We start from the raw sequence: 14,603 nt of genomic DNA, 5'->3' as shown, positions 1-14,603 counted from the left end.
GCTCTGTGCCTTGACATCAATTCCTGAACCCCCTTCCTCCTTACAGCTCTCTAGCAACATAGCCGTAATGGAGCCTTGTTACCACCGACTCCCCAAATTACAGATGTACATAGACTGGTGCTATGAGAAATTAATGTGTACTTCAAAGATGTGGTTTTAATCAAACACAAGCTTTTATAAACTCTCTTGGAATTTCACTTTAATAACCCTACACCTGTATGTGCACATCATTAGAGTAATTTGTTTTCATTAGCTTAAAAAGCCCTAAGAGCTGCGTGTTGGTGAGTTCTAGATTTTCTATATGTATTCATATTATAACATACATTGAGTTGAGAATATAGTTGCAAATATTTCAGTGGATTGTATACGTCTGTAAGAAGCACTAGGACATTGTCATTAACATTTCGACTAACCACAATTTACCAGGTTACTCCAAATTCAGTTACATTTTCCCCCACCCACACAGAAGTTACAAAACAAATTTTAATGACTGATATACTGCAATTACTCTTCCAAGTACAGTTAATTTATCACTGTCTCATTAAACAGAGCTGCCATTAATTTACAAGTCAAGAATTGGTGATTAGTAGCCTTATCACCACTTGATGATTACCTGTTCTGGGGCACCTGGCATTGGCCACTGTCGGAAGACAGGGTACTAGGCTAGATGAACCTTTGGTATGACCCAGCATGGCTGCTCTTATCACTTAAATAAAAATGAGAGACACCCTAGTTCTTGAAGTGTAACATTTCTGATTTGATATGTTGTATTGTGATTATTCAACATACATACATACATACATATAGTGAAAGCTACTAAAATTACTATAGGCCTTTTCCTTCTTCCATGGGGGGTCTTGATGCCCCCATTGTTTTTGCATGCAAGGGTGCCTGATATTGATCCCGATTTATTTAAATCTTATTTTAGTGAATGGATATTTAGAGAAGTTCAATGGCTATTAGCCAAGATGGTTAGGGACACAACCCCATGCTCTGGGAACCCCTAAACCTCCAACTGCCAGATGCTGCAACTGGACAACAGGAGATGGATCACTCCATAATTGCCCTGCTCTGTTCATTCCCTCTGAAGCATTTGGCTGCCAGAAGACATGATACTGAGCTAGATTGACAATCAGTCTGACCCAGTATCACCATTTTTATGTTCTTAGACATACTCAGATAGACAAAAAATACTTAGACAAGTTAGATGTCTTCAAGTCACCAGGGCCTGATGAAATACATCCTAGAATACTCAAGGAGCTGACTGATGAGGTATCTGAGCCATTAGCGATTATCTTCGAAAAGTCACATACGGTGGGAGAGATTCCAGAGGCCTGGGAAAGGGCAAATATAGTGCCCATCTATAAAAAGGGAAATAATGACAACCTGGGAAACTACAGACCAGTCAGCTTAACTTCAGTACCAGGGAAGATAATGGAGCGAATACTTAAGCAATCAATTTGCAAACACCTAAAAGATAAAGTGATAAGTAACAGTCAGCATGGATTTGTCAAGAGCAAATCACGTCAAACCAACAAACCTTGTGAATAAGGGGAGGAAGCAGTAGATGTGGTATATCTTGACTTTAGTAAGGCTTTTGATGCTGTCTCGCATAACCCTCTCATAAACAAACTAGGGAAATACAACCTAGATGGAGATACTATAGGGTGGATGTATACCTGATTGGAAAACCGTTCCCAGAAAATAGTTTTCAGTGGTTCACAGTCAAGTTGGAAAGGCATATCGAGTGCAGTCCCATAGGGATCAGTTCTGGGTCTGGTTCTGTTCAATGTCTTTCTCAATTATTTAGATAATAGGATAGAGAGTACACTTATAAAGTTTGCGGACAATACCAAGCTATGCTTGGAGGATAGGGTAAAATTCAAAATGATCTGGACAAACTGGAGAAATGGTCTGAAAAAAACAGGATGAAATTCAATAAGGACAAATTCAAAGTACTCCACTTAGGAATGAACAATTAATTGCACACATACAAAATGGGAAATGACTGCCTAGGAAGGAGTACTGCAGGACGGGATCTAGGGGTCATAGCGTATCACCAACTAAATATGAGGCAACAGTGTAACACTGTCAAAAAAACCCATCATTCCAGGATGTATTAGCAGGAGTGTTGTAAGCAAGACACAAGAAGTAATTCTTCTACTCTACTCTGCGCTGATTCGGACTCAACTGGAGTATTGTGTCCATTTCTGGGCACCACATTTCAGGAAAGATGTGGACAAATTGCAGAAAGTCTAGAGCAGTGGTATCCAAACTTTTTTGATCGCGCACCCCATCAGTAAAAAATTGCCGAGGGAGGGGAAAAAAAAAAAAGCGGCGCTGCTCCGGCGGCGCTCCTCCCGCCGCGCACCCCGAAGGATCCTCTTGCGCACCCCACTTTAGAGACCACTGGTCTAGAGAAGAGCAACAAACATGATTCAAGGTCGAGAAAACATGACCTATGAGGGAAGATTGAAAAAATTGGCTTTGTTTAGTCTGGAGAAGAAGAGACTGAGGGGGGACAGGATAACAGTTTTCAAGTTACAAGGAGGAGGGAGAAAAATTATTCTCCTTAACCTCTGAGGATAGGACAAGAAGCAATGGGCTTAAATTGCAGCAAGGGCAGTTTAGGTTGGACATTAGGAAAAAACCTTCCTAACTGTCAGGGTGGATAAGCACTAGAATAAAATACTCAGGGAGGTTGTGGAATCTCTATCATTGGACATTTTTAAGAGCAGGTTAGACAAACGCCTCTCAGGGATGGTCTAGATAATACTTAGTCCTGCCATGAGTGCAGGGAACTGGACTAGATAACCTTTTGAGGTCCCTTCCAGTCTTGCAATTCTATGATTCTAATGATAGTTTTGCAATTGGACTTATTCTTGATGTATTAGGTTCATTCACATAACTTCTCTCTCAATTCCATGATATTTATCAACATTAAATGACTTGAGCATGATTCACTCACTCTACTACTGATTGTGGGACTTGAGACAAATCACCGTCTCTACCTGAGTCACCCTATCTGTGAAACGGGGATAACAGAGGTGAAGCAAGAATAGTTAGTGATTATTTTAAAGGGCTTGAACCACAAATAGCACTGGTATTATGGGGCAAGATTCTCTAGTTCATTCTAGAAGTAAAAAGGGGCCAGAAAGCAGGCATATATAGCCTGCTAAGGATTCCTCTGGCATGGAGGAGAATTCTGCTGATGGTGCCAGCACACCAGGTTTCTACATCACCCTCCGCCTCACCCCCCCAGACCTGGGTGCAGCACAAGGGACATTTTGGGGTGGCAGGAGCACACTACTGTCTGGGTATCCTCAACTGGCACAGTCCCCTGGGGACCACTGCCAGCTGGCACAGTTTACATCCACAAGTCTGCCCTAAGAATCACAGACTGGGACCAAGCTCCCTGATGGGCCTACCTCACACTCCACTGCATCAAGCAGAAACTCAGTGCAGCATCAAATGCTGGCTATCATCTTACTCTGCAGACATACTTGGATTTATTTTTCTTCCAACCAATGCAAAGGAAACACTTTCATGTAAATGTTCTAAACAAAAAAACGGAAACATTAATGTTCAGTATTAACCAATATCTATGTTCACTCTGTCACTTTATTTGGCTACAATGTTTTTAAAGTTCTCCGTTCAGAATCATATTAAATGGAACACTGGGAACTGCTTTTAAACAGTTCAGGAACACTGTTAAACACCTACTCAGACCTACCTATTGCATGGAACTTGCATTATTTTAGTCCCACCATCCAGTGGCAATATCTATTCATGCTGTGTATTTCCAAGCTATTGCTTCCATATTACTTTCCAGGAGAACATGATCATGGAAAACTGAATGTTAACACTTTTTAAAATGCAGATGTTTGGAGCTAGGGTTTTTGCCTATTACACCTGTCACTTGTGATATACATCATCTTTAAATAATTTACTAAATTTACACTTCTTGATTATCTGAAGCTAAATTGAACAAATGCATTTGAAATCTCATTTTTCTACCTTGGAAGTTGCCCAACTTAATTGACTCCTATTTGTTTTATGGGAAGTAAAGTATTAAGATTTCTAGTTTGAATATTGCTACAAAAGTATCAAGATTACTTAAGAGATAGTATCAGTGAAATATAAAATCATCACTGGATAATAGTCTCCTGCTGCTAAATAAAACCAAGAGTGATTTATTTGGAGTTATTTTAGTTTCACAGTATATGCACATCATGTATTTAGGTGAGCACTAGCATTAGTTAAATACATATTTTGGGGTATGCACTCTTTTGGAAATGCTGCTGTTTTAAACCTTAAAGGCTCTGATACGTTCCATATGAGAAAAAAAAAATCAATTTTTAACAGAGCTAAAGATCACTGGATTAATGTTTATGCACTAAAAATAATAAATTCATACATGCTTTATTTGTATTAAATGCATTTTTGGAAGTGGGCTGGTGGTATACTTGGGGTGCATGGAAAGTGGGAGGGAGGGGGGGGTCTTTAAAAAAATAGCTGCAGGTAGTCTTCAAAGCTTTTATCTAAGTTTCTACGCAGAGCAATATTTTACATCAGTGTTACTTTTTTGAAATCTAACATTCCTGGTTATAATATTAAGAACCCCAAACTAATGCATCATGACCAACATTATTCTAATAAAAACACTTAGAACATAGGTGGTACTTCGGAGGTAAAAAAGTTTGGAACTGATGTTCCTACAAAGTTTCACAGATTGTAACTCCATGCATACTCCTACCTGCACAGTACAATGGCTTTGTGACAGTAATCCAATGAGATACAATATTAAACATCAAGGAAGACTAGATACCTCAAGTAGAGATTTTACAATAAAAGCAACCAGTGCATGACGACAATATCTTAATAGAAGTTACTGCATGATTTCTCTATCCTTCCAAGTTAAATTATAAGGCACATACCACTGTGGTTTCCTTACACTAGATTTCTCATGTAACTACGGTCAAAAAGTGGGACAACCAACTGAAGCGGCTTTTAATGAACAGTATTTTTTCTACTAGATTTCAGAGTTGATTAAGCATTTGATCTCTACCTAAAAAGCCATAAGAGGAAAGGTTCCCAAGATGCTATGAGAAGAGCACAAAGATGAAGGGCAAAACTCTGCTCACTTTACTCACATGATTGTCCAAAGGTGATAGATGGGACTACTCATGCAAGTAAAGTGAGCAGTATTAGGCCTAAATTGTGCTCCCATAAGCACGAGCCTTCTAGCTCCATGCTACTTAGTCCCCTAAAGCTTCCCACCTATTCGTACAAGCTTGAAAGTTGTATATTTTGTTAGAAAATCTAGTCTGGTCAAAAGGCAGTCTGAAACGAATAGGAGAAATCAGATGGAGCATAGTGCCTTAGAGTGGAAGAGAAAAACAAAGCAATGTCCCATCAATATTATGCTTTTGGAAGACACATTTCTGGTAATCCCATAAGGATACATACTCAGCAAAAGCATTTGACTATGTAATAAACAAGAGAGTGAAGCTGCTGGGAGAGTCAACTAACCACCAAAAAGTCCTGTTGTCAGGGGTAACTGGATAAGTGTGGAATTCTCATTAACTTACAGTGGGCTCTTGCAGTAAGCTAAAAGCTTAATAGCAGCAAAACAGGACAGTGAGGAAGAGTCTCTTGCTGTAGCAGAAATACCCATAGGAAGCCAGTTTTAAAAGAGATGGGGGGATGGACATATTTCCAAAGGGTTTCATTATAAAAACATTTGTTAAGAGGTAACCAGAAAGCCTCTTACCTATGTCCATCATCACAATGAAGTGACATTATTGAAAACTTGATTTCTTGTTAGCATAAATGGTCACGTCAGACCACATTGTACACCGACATCCCAAGTAATACCACTGCAGCCTGCGCTTTACAGAGTTTTCCCTTAGGGTGGCAGATTCCACCTGCTTATACTTTCTAATCCCATCCCTGAAAGTTTATCCCACCTTTCAATTTGGTCTGAAATAGCAGCAGATAAATAAATAAATAAAATAAAAAAACAAAACGGTCATTTTTATGATTCTTCACCAAATCCTCATATTTGGGGAGCACTGAAACCAATTCCTGCTTGGTCTCTATCCTTCCTTAAAATCTTGGGGAGGAAGCTCCTTCTTCAGATCACTGGAAGTGAGAGTTTAAAGTCACAGAAGTACACTGAATTACACTGTATTTTGATGAATAATCTGTTTTCTGACTGACAGGCTTACTCTGATTTACATCAGAGAGGCATTTAGCTCCATGTTTTTCAACTTATCACCACCTGAGGGTCAATCATGTAGTAATTTCATCAGTGGAGACTGATATAATACTATGTACTGTACATATATGCATTTCAGAAGGTTACTGAAAGCCCAGCCTGGGACCTAACATCTGTAATAAATAATCAATGCATTTTTTGTTTCTCCCCAACCGCCAAAGTATCTCATAACCCACTAATCTGAATCCTGAAAACTGTATTGGGGCTGTGACCTCCATTATACAATATAAATTCCTGGTTTACTGCACTCGTGTGCAGACACACGAGTGTGGAGTTTAAAGCAAGATTAAGATTAAGTTGGTGTGGTTATATTGGATTGCTGCTATTCTCTAGTTATGTTTGGAAATCAGTTGTATTTTTAGTTAATATCAAAGGCACTTAAAGATTGCCTATCCATGCGCTCTTGACATTTAAATCCAAATAAAAAATACTCAACACTCATTTAATACCAGCATTATTTCTGTCACTTATGTACTGTACTTCTATATAGTTTTGATTTTTGAGTTACTAGCTTTTATGGATCAAGGTTCAGATACAATGTTCTCAACCACACACTAGAAAGGATTTTTTGGGTTTGTTTTGGTAATATTCCCTAGCATAGACATTTCCCTTAGAGAGGGAGGAACTTTCCTGTGTTTAACATCAGTAGTTTTCAATGTAGTGCGGTTTACAAGCATTTCATTCACTGCCACTCCATCCTCCCAAAAGCCCCTGTATTCCATTTCTTTAACCTTGCAAAATCCAAAGGCGTGTAAGAGAACAGATATTTGAGGAGGATCACAAGTTTGACACAGAAACTGGTTTGATGAAAACTAGTTATTAGGCAATCATTTATTAGTTTTAAAAGCACATCTATCTGGCCTTTGTTAGTACAAGTCTAGCTCTGCCCTAGGCAGATAGGACACAGAATCAGGGAAACCACAATGTGTTTCATCAAAACAAGCAATTTGAGAATCACTGGAGAAATCTGAGTAACTCAGTAATGCTGTTATATTTAAGGATCCAAAAAAAGTTTTTATTGAAACCCTAATATTTAGGAGATTACTATTCTGCAACACTTGGTCCAAAATTCAGTAGAGTCAGCACAAGAAGTGTCTGAAATGCTTTGACTCTATTATATTATGTTTTGAGCTACCATTCTGAATTTCCTTTAATTCAGAGATGTGGTGGACTGGTTTTAGCACACTTACCAGTGGACAGGTGTTCCCATTCAAAAGCCATCTCAACTGCCCCCCTTGTTCGCAGATTCATATATGCCAAGATCTGAATCGACATGGAACTTGAACTATGCTCTCACCCCGGAAGCTGTTCTTACTGGTCAAGATTGAGGCACAATAACAACATTATAGTATTTAGCATTTAGTGCTCAAAAATGTTTACAAGCCTTCTCTAGTTTAGCTCACAACACCCATATGAAATAGATGTTGTTATTCCCATTTAATGGTAGTGTAAGATCACATGCTTCACCAAATGCCACAGAGGATATTAGAACCAGGATTAGAATTTTATTCCCAGTCTGTTTTTTTCAATTATTAGGCCACTCTGTGCCCTGTTTGCACAGCATCTCCTCTGCACTGCCTGGCTAGAGTGTAAGTCTCACAAGGAAGGGACAATTTTTATGCAGCATTTCACATAGCAACGAGCCCACAGACTCTCAAACAAATGATTGCAGCATATTGCTTTCATTTGAAAGACTGGTCTCTTCACAAAGCTAAAGTACAATGTAGATAGCAGAATCAACATTTCAGCCATGAAATGCCACTTAGATGTACATATAAGTAGTCATCCCTTGAGATATACCAGTTCATTACTGCCTTGCACAGAACTGAAGTGCCTGTAGCTGACTGTTCTTTTAAGCAGACACCCAGTACTGTACACCTGAACTGATGTTAAAAATCTGACATATCAATTAGCAAATGAAATACTCAAAAAAGGGTACTGTCCGGTCAAATTATGCTCCAAACTGGGGTTTTGTAAAAATAATCTTTTACAAAACCAAGACTAGTAGAAATGCAAATTTTTTATTCCCACAGAAAATATTTTAAAAAATTCCCCTGCTGTATGCATGAAACAAACATGCTATTGTATGAGAAATTTAAGTTGATAAGATAATACTTAGAGGAAAAAATGTGAAACTGACCTATTTTCATTGTATAAGAGAAATGTAGAAAGTATTAAAAACTAATAAAAAAGGGTAAATTATATTTAATTAGTTTAAATAATCCAAGGTATTATTTGTAATACAGGTAAGTAAATATTCAATCAACTCTCATTAAATATTTAAAACAAGAAGAGGCAAGCAACTGTCTTACAGGAATTTATGTCATAAATGCCTTGTTTGTGCTAACGATTCCCTTTATGATCGTGATAGATGATCATGATTCAGGATTACAAGTTGTTTACATCAACACTGTCCTTGACCAATCCAGCACAAATGAATAAAGTGGAAAGTAAATATTGTCTTCTATATGGTATTAGCATAAAGAAAACAGATTTGGAATCGTTGCACTTCAGTCTTCTAACACCATTATTCAGGGCTGGTCCACACTAACACTGTAAATCGATCTAAGTTACGCTAGTTTCAGGGTGGATAAAAATCAATGATTTTTAAAAAAAATAAATAAAAAAAAGGAAAAAAAACAGATTTTTATTTAAACTGGATTTTTTTGATAAAAGGTTTTTTCCTCAAAAAGCATCTCTAAAGATAGTTTTAATTAAGATACATTATAGCTCAAAGATATCTCATCATAGAATAGGGATTGTAAATTCTAATTCTAGAGTATGAGACAATATATTCATGTAATGTTTAAGAAAAGTTTTGTAAATGAGTTCCAATAGTTCATGGATTAGGAACCCAATTTTATGCGGTTCCAGGGGCTTCTGTATAGAAAGATTAACCTAAATAATCTATCTACCCAATGGGACTCAGTGCTCGGTCTAGAAGATACCATCGGAGATGCTTAGTTTTGCAGTTCTCAAACTGTGGATTTGTGTCTCCAGAGATAACATGCTTGTTAACAGCAAAAATGTTTTTAAATAAAGAAATAAATAATATATAGAGGTGAGAAATAACAGACCTCTACCCTACTGTCCCTCTGCAAATTTGTGTACACAGAGTCAATCCCTTACCCCTCTCTAAAAGTGCAAAGTTTCAAAAAGTTCAATGAATAGAAGATTGTTGGGGACGGAATAGATCTCGACAAGGAGAAGTCTGGACATAAATGTGAGAAGGAAGGGACAGGAGTAGAAACCAAAGTTAAACTGTTTGAGCAGCATATTCTAGAAGTCTTGAGGTTTTTCTGAGTGTAGCCTTCATTGATTTGAGATCTACCATACCAATCTCTCACTGGAAGGGAAACCCTATAATGGCAGCAAGCCATAAAAGAGAGCTAGTTTGGGAATAAGAACCATTCAACAAATATGTTTGCTGATGATGTTTTAAAAAAAGTCACACCAGTGAACTGGTGGAAGTCACTTAAGCACTTGAGACTGTTGAAGTAATAATCTCACTTTAACAGCAGTAGCTTCTTCTCCCAGTGTAGAAAGAATATTTTCTTCCTTTGAACAAATTCATTCCAAATTGAGAAATTGTTTGGGACCTGAAAAGGCAGGAAAGCTTGTTTTTCTCTTCCAGATTATGAACAAACAGGAAAATGAATGTGAAGACGACTGAGTTAGCTGCAGAATCCAAAATTTTAAGTTTCTCGTGTTGATGTGGCTGACAGTCGATTTTTAAAAAATATTTCATTTAACTATTTTAGTTAAAAACAATTTAACAAAAGCAAACCTGATTTTAAAAACTTGAATGTTTAACTAAATTCAAAAATTCATATGCTTGTTTTGTTAAAATATTATAGGTTTGCTGTTGAAGGAAAAAATCCAGAATACATAATGCTGTTGTTTTAGTTAAATAAAACAATTAAAATGTCTGTCTGGTGATGCTCTCCTCCAAATACAGCATGGGAAGAAAATCCTCCAAATATTAATGATTAACCTGTTGAATTGGAGATCGTTCACCTCCCAATGACTTCATAAATATCTGCTTCAACTACTAAACAATCATTCATTTTCTGATATAGCTGTAAAAGTAATCTGAAAAGTTTTCAAAATAAATCACTTAAATATATAGTGTATACCTTCTAAAAATGAAACCATCTATCTCTGAGTTGTGAAGAATATGTATTAAGGTTATAACAACCAACAAGAATGCACTTTTATGTAGAAATCCATGATTAAATCGAGTCTTCCTGACTAATGATTTAAATCAAATCCACCCTGGCTAGTTCAGTTACATAAATTACGTAACTGAAGTCCATGTAACTTACTGCAGTGTAGACACCACTGTAAGTCAACCTATATTGACGGGAGACCCTCTCCTGTCAACATAGCTTCCGCCTCTCAGGGAAGCGGAGTATAGACATCAACAGGAGAGCGCTCTCCCATCAACTTAGCATGTCTTCAGCAGACCCACTAAATCGACACCGCTGCATTGATCCCAGCAATGCCGATTTAGCCGGTAATGTAGACATAGCCTCATTTATCAGCCAAGCAAGGTAGTCAATCCATTTACAGAAATATCTACAATTACAATCCAGTCTGCACCTCTTAGTTCCTCCTACAGCTTTAACTACCGATATGGGAAAATTTAAGAGAACATCAGACAGTGTGCTTTCTGAATACAGTCAATCTCCAAAATTTCAGAATACTAGTCACAACTTCCCAATCTTCTGGTGAAGGGGGAAAAAAATAGGCCTTTCTCACAGTAGCAGATGCTTAAGGAGCAGGACATATTAAATATTTCCAAGGTTTTATTAAACAAAAACCCCACATGCGACGTTTATGCATATTTGCAGGAAGGATCTAAAATCTGGGCTTTAAATTAGAAAGAACAGGGATGGTCCTAAACACTTGTTGAATCTGTATGCCTCTCTTCCACCACCCAAACATACATGACCCAAAAAGGAAGCAGGGCACAGATGCTGACTTTCCAAAGTTCCAGGGGGTGCTCGACCCCTGGCTCTGCCCCAGACCCTGCCCCGCCCCCACCCCGTCCTCCAAGGCCCCACCTTCACCCCACCTTTTACTGCCCCCAGTCCACCCAGCTCCGCCTCTTCGTGCCCAGTTCTGCCCCCTCCCCCAAGTGCACTGCATCCTCACTCCTCCCCCAGCCTCCTGCATGCCGCCAAACAGCGAATTGCAGTGGGGGGGGAGGTGCTGATCTGCGGGGCCTGCTGGTAGGTGGGAAGTGCTGGGGGGGTGGGGGAGGTGATAGGAGGGCTGCTGGTGGTTGCTTAGCACCCACCATTTTTTCCCCATGGGTGCTCCAGCCCCAGAGCACCCACAGAGTCGGTGCCTAGGAAGCAGGGCTTGACTATATCTATTTTAATTCTTGCAAGTGGCCCCACAGGACCTCAGGTCCCACCCCTTGGAAAAATGGTAAAATCTAGCCTAGCCTCCCCCCTTAAATTGCATAATTTGGCTGGTTAGTTTGCCCCACATCTCACCCTCCCCTTTATAGTAACACTACATTTGGGCACTGCCGTTTCCTCTTTCAACATCTATACCAGTAAGGTTCAGGGAGAAAGAAAGCATATTTAGAAATCTGCAACAGGTAAAGAGAACTCAGCCATATAAGACAAGGTACTTCAGGGGATGTCCAACTCAGGTAAGGACGATACCCTCTCAAACTCCCACATCATCTTGCCCAGTTTTCTGAAGTGTTTTCTCTTGCCTACCCACAGTAGTTTGGGAAAAATAAAGATCTCTGCACACATCAGGGTGGGAGTGGCAGCCTAAAACACAATCCACAATTCCCAGGGGACTCAAAAGAAGCAGCATCAGCCATTAAAGCAAGTGTCGTATTCATAAACATATGGCAGAAATTCTGAATTTCATACAGGCGCAAGGGACACAGGTTCTCTGAATTAAACTGAGGGAGCAACCTCCTATACATGGACAAAGGTCATCCCCACCTGGATTCCAGACAGGGTATGGCAGTACTTCTTAAACTTTTGTACTGGTGACCCCTTTCACATAGCAAGCCTCTGAGTACGACCCCGCTCTTATAAATTAAAAAACACTTTTTTTATATGTTTAACACCATTATAAATGCTGAAGACAAAGCGGGGTTTGCGGTGGAGGCTGACCACTCGCGACCCCCCATGTAATAACCTCACGACCCCCTCAGGGGTCCCAACCCCCAGTTTGAGAACCCCTGGGGTATGGTCTCAAAGGGCCCCATTCCAAAGCGCAGGGACAGCCCCAAACACACATGCCAGGGCAGGGATTTCCAGCCAATGACTTCTCCAAAGGTGGCCTGTGTTATACAGGAGATCAGACTAATTGATCACAATGGTCCCTTCTGGCGCGGGACTCTAGGACGCTATGAATCTTCTGAAGCACACCCTTACTTACAGCCCCGCCTTCAACTCCACCTGGCTGGGCAGGGCGCACCACCTCGCTCCCACACACAAGGCTGCCCCAATACTCTCTCCAGCCAGGGATTCCCCCATGGTGAGCACAGCTGGGGCCCCCTCCCCCAGGGCACTCTGAGGAGAAGGGGGGACCCGGGAGACCCCTTCTTGCGGGCAGCCAATGAGAGGCGGTGGCGGGCTCAGGAACTCTGTACGAGAGGGAGCGGGAGCAAGAGACACCCCCCCACTGGAGAGGGGGCCTGGGCCAGACCCGGCAAGGGGGGTCCCCCTAACCCCGCGGGGACAATCCGCTGGGTCCGGAGCTCCCAGTCCCTGAGGAGTGACAGGGTCCCGGACCCCAGGGAAGCCCCGGCTCCCATGGGCGAGGGGACAGTCCTGGCCCGCCCCTTACCTGGGGCTGACACCCGGATCCTTCCTGCCTGCCCCCGCTCCGCCGCGGCTCTGAGCGCAGCGCCTCCCCTCTCCGATGCGCTCCCTTGCATTGGGGTTCCGCTGCGCGCTCCCGCCGCGGGGCACTTCCGGCCGCGCGCGCGGCCCCCTCCCTTCTCAGTCACTCCGCACAACCGCCCACGGCGTGGAGGCGGGCCCGCTTCCGGGTCACGTGGCGCCCTCTGGTCAATCGCAACGCAGCCGCTGGAAAGGGCGGGGCCTGGCGGGGGCTCGGGAGAACCGCGGAGGCCAGCGGTAGGTGAGGTCGGGGTGGGAGTGGAGGGTTGGTGAGGCGCGGCGGCTCCAGGCACCAGCGCAGCAAGCGCAGGCCTGGGGCGGCAAGCCGCGGGGGCGGCAGTCAGGCGGCCTTCGGCGGGGCGCCTGCGGGAGGTCCCGCGGGTTCGGTGGCCGAAGCCGGGGGACCAGCAGATCACCCGCAGAAACGCGTCCGAAGGCCGCCTGACTGCCGTGCTTGGGGCGGCAAAAACAGAGCCGCCCGCTGGAGGGGGAGGGGTGATGGGCGGTATTGATATGGGTGGGGGAGGGATGGTGCTGGGATAGGTGAGGGAAAGGTGGTGTTGGGATGACAGGGGCGGGTTGGTGTTGGGAGGGGGGGATGGCAATGGGAGGAGTGGGGGAGGCTGGTGTTGGGATAGGTGGGGGAGGGGGAGGGATGGTGCTGGGATAGGTGAGGGAGGGGTGGTGAGGGGTGGTGTTGGGATGGCGTGGAGGGGTGGTGGGATGATAGGGGCAGGGCTGGTGTTGGGAGGGGGTGGGTAAGGGTTGGTATTGGTATGGGAGGATTGTATAGGGAGGTGGCTGAGGGAGGGCTGGTGTTGGGAAGGGAAGGAGTTGGCAAGAAGAAGGAGGGGAAGGGAATTTTTGGATCCAGCATGCTAGAGATTGAAACCCAGAGATACTTTTTACTTCACCATCTGAGATATCAAGGAGTGCGACATGAACTCTCCCTCAGACTGTCCCAGTTTAAAGACACACTACAAATGAGGAAGAAAAATGTGCTGGGGTTGGGGGGCGGGCAGGGAAAGATGGCAGCAATACCACTGCTCAGCACAGCAGCCAGCTGCCCATCAGGAATGGCGAGGGGGATCAAACAATAAGCTGTGAGGCCTTGTCTTGGGCGAATGCTGCTGACACACACCCAGAGTCTGTGTTTGTCTCTCTCTCTCATACATCGTAAGATGCCAATAAAATATATTTTATTTGAATTGGGGTAGTAAGAGGATAGGGATGGATGGGTGATGACATGGGAGGAGATAGTTTTGTTGTGAGGGGACAGAGTTGCTCAAGGCCCAAAGTTCTCTCTCTTTTTAGGAGTCCCATCCTCACCTAATGAATCAGATAAGCAACCAAATAGCAGCTTGCAAAGTTTTTCAGTGCAGTCTACAGCTGCCTACATATTTAATCTAAAGAAGTAGCCTATGGAGACAGTTTGCAGTATG

General features: G+C 42.2%; 1 protein-coding gene across 3 annotated transcripts in view; it reads right to left on the bottom strand.

Moving 5' to 3' along the window:
- RALB (RAS like proto-oncogene B) overlaps positions 1-14,603 on the bottom strand; it is a 64,884-nt gene that overhangs the window by 28,789 nt on the left and 21,492 nt on the right. For 2 of the 3 annotated variants that reach the window (XM_065413169.1, XM_065413171.1), the window contains exon 1: positions 13,106-13,193. The exons of the other annotated variant lie outside the window; for it this stretch is intronic. The gene's annotated coding sequence lies outside the window, so the exon portion shown is untranslated. Of the gene's footprint in view, positions 1-13,105; positions 13,194-14,603 lie in introns of those variants that run through there. 3 annotated transcript variants of the gene reach the window in all.

The sequence above is a fragment of the Emys orbicularis genome, chromosome 11 (assembly GCF_028017835.1).
Source record: "Emys orbicularis isolate rEmyOrb1 chromosome 11, rEmyOrb1.hap1, whole genome shotgun sequence".
NCBI classification, from domain to species: Eukaryota; Metazoa; Chordata; order Testudines; family Emydidae; genus Emys; species Emys orbicularis.
This window is presented reverse-complemented; position numbering and strand designations above follow the sequence as displayed.